The sequence below is a fragment of the Camelus ferus genome, chromosome 16, assembly GCF_009834535.1.
Source record: "Camelus ferus isolate YT-003-E chromosome 16, BCGSAC_Cfer_1.0, whole genome shotgun sequence".
In the NCBI taxonomy this organism is placed as follows: domain Eukaryota; kingdom Metazoa; phylum Chordata; class Mammalia; order Artiodactyla; family Camelidae; genus Camelus; species Camelus ferus.
The window spans coordinates 13,080,408-13,088,177 of record NC_045711.1 but is presented as its reverse complement, the minus strand read 5'-3'; the positions used below and the strand labels follow the sequence as shown (position 1 = coordinate 13,088,177).

Below are 7,770 nucleotides of genomic sequence, written 5' to 3'. Positions count from 1 at the left end.
GAGAGAAGGAAGCAGCTAGTCGGAGCTTCCCCTTTCTCCTCCTTCCCCGAAGCCCCCACCCCAGCCCCTCGCCTGCTCCGCCCACCCAACCCGCCCGCTCAAAGCCGCGCTTCCGCTCCCCGGGCCGAGCCTCACCTTGCTCCTGGGGGGTCGCTGGTGCTCCGTGCTGGCGTCCCTCCGGCCGTGGCCACCCCGGGCCGGGGCTTGTTCCCTCCGAGGCGGACAGGTTCAGAGCTGGGGGTTGCTTCTCAGACGCGCTGCCGGCTCGGGCCAGACTCGGAGGATGCGTGGGGCAGGCTGGCGCCTCGCGAACGCCGCCCCGCCACCAGGTGGCGCGAGAGGCCGGCTGGACGGCCAGCCCCGCCCCGGCCCCGCTCCGAGCAGGCTCCGCCCCGGCGTGGCCCCGCCCCCAGCCCGCCGTCGGAGCCGAGCCGGGATAGATGCTGGTACGCTGGGTGCGCGGCTCCAGCTCCCGCGCTGCGGTCCCGACCGTACCCGGAGTCTCAGGGAGTCGCCGCTGGAGAGGGGCTCGGCGCCCGGCGGGGACTGCAGGTGTGTGGCCGGGGTGCGGGGGCACGGAGGGCAGGCGTAGGGGCTAGAGGCAGAGCCGGAGCTGGCCGGGGACCGTCCGGGAGCTCTGAGAGGAGCCGCTGCAGCGGGGTGGGCTGGACATCCTGCTGTCTTCCAGCTGCGTGGTAGGGTCCACTGCCGGGGGACGTGGTCCACACACACGCATTCCCAATAATCCCAGAGACAGAAGGGCGTCGGGGGGCCTTCCATAGTTATTTACGTGGCCACTGCTGGAAGCCTCTGTGCGGTCCGAGTGTGGCCGCAGCCTCCTGCTGCCTCTTTCAAGGCCGCCCTGTGTTGTGGAGTCGAGGGGTCTGCTCTGCGGCCCAGGAGCTCCCTCAGTGAGTTTTGGCGTGGCGGGGGGGGGGGGGGGGAGCGGTTTAGCCATCAGGACCTCTAGCGAGCGTGGGCCCCCAGACAGTGGCTGCCCTTCTAGAGAACCGCACGCTCAGTGCTGTCAGAGGATCCGTGTTTACACCCGGGGTGTCTCTGCGTGTGTGCATGTGTGTGCGCCTGCGCCTGCGTGCTGGCCCATCCCAGGCCTGGGGTAAATAAGTAAGAAGTTCAGGTCAGTAGGAGGAAGGAGATTGTTCAGAAGGAAAAGGAAGACGAGATGAAAGCAGCAGGATGTGGTATCAAGTGAGTTACAAGCCTCTTGCAGAGAGGAGAGGTGGGTTTAGTTGAAATGAAGGCCAGAAGTAGGCCAGGTCTGCCTCCAAGGTCTCGCCTGGATCCCCTCCCCTTCCTCCCTCCCTGGATCTATCTTCTCATCCACACCTTCCTTCCTCCTGGCCTGGGGCCACCCAGCAAGGCACTGGTTCCCAGAGCTTCTTAAAACCCACATTCTCCAGGTACCCCCTTACAGCACAGCTTTCCAGGGGTGGGGCCTGGAATCTGCATTTTTTAAAAAATTGAATAAGCTCCTTAAGGGATGACACTGGAGCTGTTGCTTGGGAACCCGCGTGATGAGGAGGGAGGCCTGAGTCCCAGCCGGGCCCAGCTGGGTGACCATCAGTATCTTCTTCCCTCTCCCAGCCTGCTTCCCTATCTGTTAAATGGGCCCTAAAAGCGACCCCAGAGGGAAAATCAAATGAGAAAAGTGTGAGGAGAGCAATTCGGGAAGAATCGAGTGGAAGCTGTTTAGGGGTCCCTGGAGGGGTAGTGATGGAGAGACTCCACAGTGGAGGCTGCAGAGGAGGGTGTCCGTTGGAGGCTGCTCCGCAGTCCCAGGTTGGTCGTTGATCATGGGCCTTCTGGCTGAGCAGCGGGAGAGAGATCCCCAGTTGCCTTTTGGCCTGGGCAGCCCAGAGCTGGAGGCCCCAGCTTGGATTCAGACGTGCCTTCAAGTCATGTGCTGACTTGGTCTTCCTTCGGAGAAGCTCACCTTAAGGGGCTGAGCTGGCCAGCCTGGTGGGACCTCTGTGAAGCAGAAGACTTGTTTGGCTCAGCTGTTTGGGGGCTGGAAGCCTGGATCAGGTTCTTAAGAGAGGAAGCTTCCAGAGGGACAGGATAGAGTGATCACCAGCAGTTCAAGGGGTATTAAGTTTGATTTTTGAACCTCTAGCATAGATGCAGAAGAGAGGGGCATGTGGTAGGAAAGACTACATCTGACTTCTGCCCAAAGGGAAGACACCCATACCAAACATATGTTACATATCAGGGCATTCCTTGAAGATATATGTATTTTCACATTTTAACAACTCTGAAATCAAGTTGCATCTCACTGTTGTAATAGGCAGTGATATTTCTTTCTCAGTGGTGCACAAAATGATGGTGCATCTTACAGTTCATGGCATCTTATTCAATTCTGTTCTACAGAATGGATGTTTTACAAACGTGGGGGATGCTTTAGATGTACACAGAATTATGTCATTCTCGTTAGTGAATTTGCACACATCGCTTTTTCCAGTAGCTTTACCTTCTGAACACCGGAATTTTTCATTGTATCCAGTTTTAAAGGAAGTCTTTGTCAAATGTGTTGCTTGCCACTATAAATATGGCACATGGTGTATGATTCAACAATTTCTTGAAACTATCAAATGATTCTGCCTGCTGCTTGGTACCTTGAGTCTGCTCAGGACAAAATCTCTTCCATCTTTCTTTCTGTCCTTTTCCCCGTTAGCTGTCATTTCATGGTGTTGGGCAGCGGGCTAAGCACTTCATCTCCTTTCATCTTCGCAGCCACACGCTGAGGTTGCTACAGCTGTGATCCACGTTTCACGTAAGGGGAAACCGAGGGCCGAGACGACACTGCTCGGAGCGCCGGAGCTTGGCTGACTCTGGCCTCTGCTGTTGACCAGAGAGGACCCAGCCTGGGTAGCAGCCTGCCTGTATCTGTGGGTGTGGAGCGCATGGCTTGTGGGGCTTGACGTTGGGGGCCTGCACTGTGGCCGTCCTTAGGTCTTTCCCGTTTGCTTCTAGGCTAGTGGCTGGGAGGTTCTGGATAGTTGAGGTTATCAGCTACGTGGCTTCCAGATAAGTGAGATATAGCTGTAGCAAGGTGCACTGGACAGGAGGGTGGGGGCTGATGAGTAGGAAGAAGTAGGTGACTGGTGGCACAGAGCAGACGCAGGGTCCTTCCTGAGTCTCCTGGATCTGCCAGAGGGAGTACTAGGTTTTGAACTTTAGAGTTGGCCTCAGTGGGAGATGCCTGCCTCCTGCCTCCAGCTTCCAGCCTTCCCCAGCTCCCAGCGCAGCCTCTCTCCTGCCACCAAGGTGATGTAAGACAACGAATCTGAGCAAGTCACTTTCCAGCTGCAAACCCTTCAGAGCTTCCATTGCCCTCTGGAGAAGGTCCATACTCCTCAGCATGGCTAGCAAGACCTCGTCCCCCAGTCCCAGGCCACCCCGCCTGCTTCTGCTCCTAAAGCTCGGGCAAACCTCTGTGCCTTTGCACATGCTGTTCCTTCTCCCCGCAATGCCCTTCCCTTCCTCTACCTGCCCAGGGACTGTGAATTCATCCTTGGATGCCCAGCTGCAACCGTATCATCTCTGAAGTCTTTACATCTCTCCCAAGCCCCTCAGTACTGGCCACCCTGTCCTTCTGTCCTTACCACGCCTTTCAGGTCCTACCAGAGCACCACCACTCTGGCCTGTAAGGTCTGACCGGTGAGCAGAGCCACCTCATGCTCAGTGCACCTGTTCAGCTGTGACCTTGAAACTTCCCAGGATCTCATAGGCAAGAAATCCATGCACACCCGCAGTGGAGGCTGCTGAGTGCAGGGTGGTGTCAGGGGCAGGAGGGTGGGGTCAGGAGGGAGTGGTGCACTTTTCATTTTCATGTCCTCCAGAGTCCCGCCACTGTTGTTGTTGACCTAGGCAAATGAGTCTGTGTGGTTTCCTTGTGGAGGGGCAGGGCTGGGGTGTGACAGCTTCTGCCTCCCGTGGAGTCAGGGGGCCACTCCCAGCCCTGGGACCCTGGGTGAGTCCATGTGCATCTCTGGGTGTCAGTTTCCCCGTTTCCCTGGAAGCGTGCATTAGGCACTTTCCATGGCCCTTTCCTGACCCCCAGCATTCAGTTCTTTGGCTCAGCACCTCCGTACATGTGCCAGGCATGTGCTGGACTCTGAGGATCCTGAGCAAGACAGATCATGTTCCCGCCCTTGTGGAAATTAGTCTAGTGGGCAAGACACTAGGCACATATTGTTTAATTACGGTCGTGGAAACTGTGGGGTCCTGTGAGAGTATGAAAGGGAGCCTGAAATGGTTTGGGGGTTAAGGAGAGGCTTCCCTAAAGAAGTCACATTGGAGTTGAGACTTGAGAGATATAAAATTGAAGAATGTAGCAACACAAATAAAACACTGAGCAGACAGGTGCTAAGCGCTCTTGGGTGCACCCTCTCAGGTGTTCTTTTCAGAAACCCTGTGGAGTGTGGGGGCCTCCTCTCCTGTGAGAACCAGCTGAGAAGACTTTGGCATAGACCAGGCACTCATCCCCTGCCCCTCATCTCCTTCTTCCTTGCCCCCACCATACTCCAAGGTCCAGCCTTACTACATCAAGACCATCAGTGTTGGGGTGCCTCCCCTTTGCTTTGCACTGATCATCACCAGAGAGCATGTTCCGTTGCCGCGGCTGGGGCTCCTCGCAGGAGTCCCCTGCATTTGTGTTTTCACGCTGGTTGTCAAGGGCGAAGGGACACTCCGTCCACAGAAAACCACCACACTGTCTGCTGGGCCTTCATTATGTCCTTGGGAGCTGCTGTTCTTGCCGGGTGAAGCCACCCTGATTTTCTGTATCCTCTACGAAGTCACCCGGGCAGCACCCACAACCTTCTTCTTCATCCCAAGTTTTCTTCCCAGAACCGTGAGGTCTCTGCAGACGTATCTCTGGGTTTGGGGTCTGAGTATTTGTTCCTGAATGGCTTGGTGGTTTTGCTCTTGTCAGGCAATTCTGCCCACAGCCACTTCCACACAGCCTGGCTGAGGCCACCTACCTCCCGGTGCATCTTCTGGGTTAGATCACATCTACACCTACAGCTCTTATGGGAGAGTTTCAAACTCTTTCTTGATAATGGGCCACTTTGAAAAACTGATAAAGTGATAGATCATCTCCATCTTCCCCCACCCCCCCAAAAAGCTCACGCATGCATGCACACACACACTCTTTCTAAGTTTTGCATAAAACTTCGGGGTCTTTCTCAGACCTCTGCAGTCCATCAAGGAACCTGGTTAATAACCTCTGTTCTGGAAAACAGGACTTTGTCTACACCGATATCTTTGGCTAACCCCCAGCACAGCTCCACGCAGGAGCCAGCTGTTGTCAGAGACAAGCTGGGGGTGATGATAGGTACTGGACCCCTGCAGACTGCAGAGGGGGCCACCAGTGGCTCGCTGGTGAGATCTGGGGGCGCCAGGCCGGGGGGCCGAGCTCCCTGACCACTCACCCAGCCATCGCCATGCGCACACTTTCTGGGATTGTAATCAAGTCTTGAATTCAACCCATTTCCAAGGTGATTAAAGAGCATTACTTTGGCCTTCAAAGAAGCCCTCTGTTCTGCCCCCTAGCCAGGGGACTAGACTGAAGGCTGCGAATGAGACTCAGAGAAAGGGCACATTTGTAGCTCTTCGCACAGACAGAATCGGTCCGGGCAGCAGAGAGGCAGCTGCTGCTGGTGTTCGGGCCGCAGGTACTCTCCCCGCCTCCCGGCTCTCAGGGCCTGGCATGAGCCTGAGGCTTTGTTTCTCTGATGTGGTCACAGCTCTTTAGAGCCGATGCCTTGAAGTCAAGTACCACGTGTGAAAGAAGTTTTCTTTGATTCCTCATTTCTAAGGGTGTGTTAGGCATGACTGGAAGTGACGTTTGTCAATTACAGCTTGAAGCATCCACTGGGAAACTTGTACTCTTTCACCTTGAGCTAGATTTGCGTGGCATGTTAGCTCATTAACTTCCTTCCCTTGAGCCTTCCTTGCACGTCTGGAATAAACTCTGCTTGGTCGAGAGGTTTTGTTCTTGCAGTATAGTGCTTGGTTTGATCTGCTACCATTCTCTTTGGATTTTTGCGTCTATACTCCCAAGTAAGCCCAGCCTGTATTTTGCTTTTCTGTACTGCCGGAGATAGGTTGGGATGTGCTGGCTTTGCAACGTGATTTTGGAGGCATTTCAGCTCCTCCTGCACCCTGGGACAGCTTGTAGTGCAGGGAACGATCTGTTCCTCGGAAGTGGGAGAACGGCTCTGGTCTTTAGGTCTTCCACTGCCGGATGCTTGGTTCCCCACTCCCCAGGCCTTCCTCTCCCCTTCTCTCTTCTGCACACCTCGCAGGTGTACACCGATCACCTCAGTGCTCCCAAGCTGGGACCTGAGAGTCATCTTGGATTCTTGGCCTCAAACCAGTCAGCCACTCATTCCCATAAGTCCTGATGTTCTCCGCCCTTCGGCTGAGGGAAGGCCCTTCCCCCTCTGAGCTGCTGCCCGCCATCTGGAGTGTGATTCAACCCCCGGGCGCATTTATTGGGGACGCGGATAAACCACCTTACACCCAGAGAACGGGAACCCAGATAGCGATGGCATAATACAAATCACTCCGGAAGGAGAGGTGTTGTCCTCTAAGGGGAGGACGCAAGGGAGAAGTAATACCCATCTTCAGATGTTTGAAGGGCAGCATCCTTTGGAAAAGGTGAAGGCCTACCCTGTGGAGGTCGTTGTCCACGAAGGGAAAGGGACCCATAAAGGGAGATTGTAAGGAAACAGACCTCAGCTCAGCACAGGGAAGAGCTCAGAGAAATTCCGAACAGACTCACGATGGAATGGGTGTGGCCTTGCAGTAGTGAGTTCCCCATTGGGAGAAGCATTCAGGGAAAATGTATGTCAGATGTAGAAAGAAAAGCCATGAGAATGGAGACTGGGATCACTCCATTTCCGAGTCTCTAGTTCTCCAAATCGCAGTGGCTGTGTCTCACTGGCTGTATGAATGTTGGTTGTTCGGAGAACATAATTTGAATTTAAGAAATTCAGTCGCCTTGAATAAACAAATCCCAAAGCTGGGCAGTTCCCTTGCAAATCCCACAGGCTGACTTCACAGCCCATTCCCCCAAGGCAGGAGGAAACCACAGCCATCCCTGAGCCGCACCTGGACACTGGGATGCTGGGCCGCATTCCATGCTAGAGAAGGGGCTTTTGGGCGGGGGATCGTCTCTTGTTCTTGGCTCCTTCCAACACCTGGTGAAAGGGACTGCTTCGGAATCAGCTTCCTTGGGGGCTGTCCCAGATACGCTCTCGGGACCAACCCGCCCAACCTCCAGGGTTGAGCTGGGAATTAATGGCCTCTTGTTCTTGGGGTTTTTGAGCCAACATTTCATAGACCTTTGCATTTTGCATTCACTTCTGTATTGACATCTTGGGAGTTTCATTTTGAGAAAACCCAAAGCTCAGAGCTCTCCTTTGGCTTGTTATGGTGCTTAAGAGAACACAGGGGGCCGTGGTGTGACGTTCAGACTGCAGTGTGGGAATAGATGAGGTCTCTAGTCCGAGCTGTGCCCCGCTTACCTCCTCATCTCTCTGAGCCCGTTCCCTCCTGGATCAAATGGACTCTGTTATTCTGACATCCTGTGAGTTTTCAAAGTCTGCTCTCGGAGAGTGGACTTGCAGGGGCTGCTCTGATGGGCTGAGCAGAGAGGGGACCTACCCTTTCCCTCAGGGTGCCCAGAGACTAAAGTCCTTCCGGTCCCAATGGCCTCCCTCTGCCCAGGCTTCTATTGGACAG

General features: G+C 55.0%; 1 protein-coding gene across 4 annotated transcripts in view; it reads left to right on the top strand.

The window, feature by feature from the left end:
* Nucleotides 1-404: 404 nt before the first annotated feature.
* Nucleotides 405-7,770, top strand: part of PIK3R5 (phosphoinositide-3-kinase regulatory subunit 5) — a 61,760-nt gene continuing 54,394 nt past the window's right edge. For 2 of the 4 annotated variants that reach the window (XM_032498780.1, XM_032498777.1), the window contains exon 1: nt 405-552. The gene's annotated coding sequence lies outside the window, so the exon portion shown is untranslated. The remainder of the gene's footprint in view (nt 553-7,770) is intronic. The other 2 variants (XM_032498781.1, XM_032498779.1) reach the window with 1 other exon arrangement.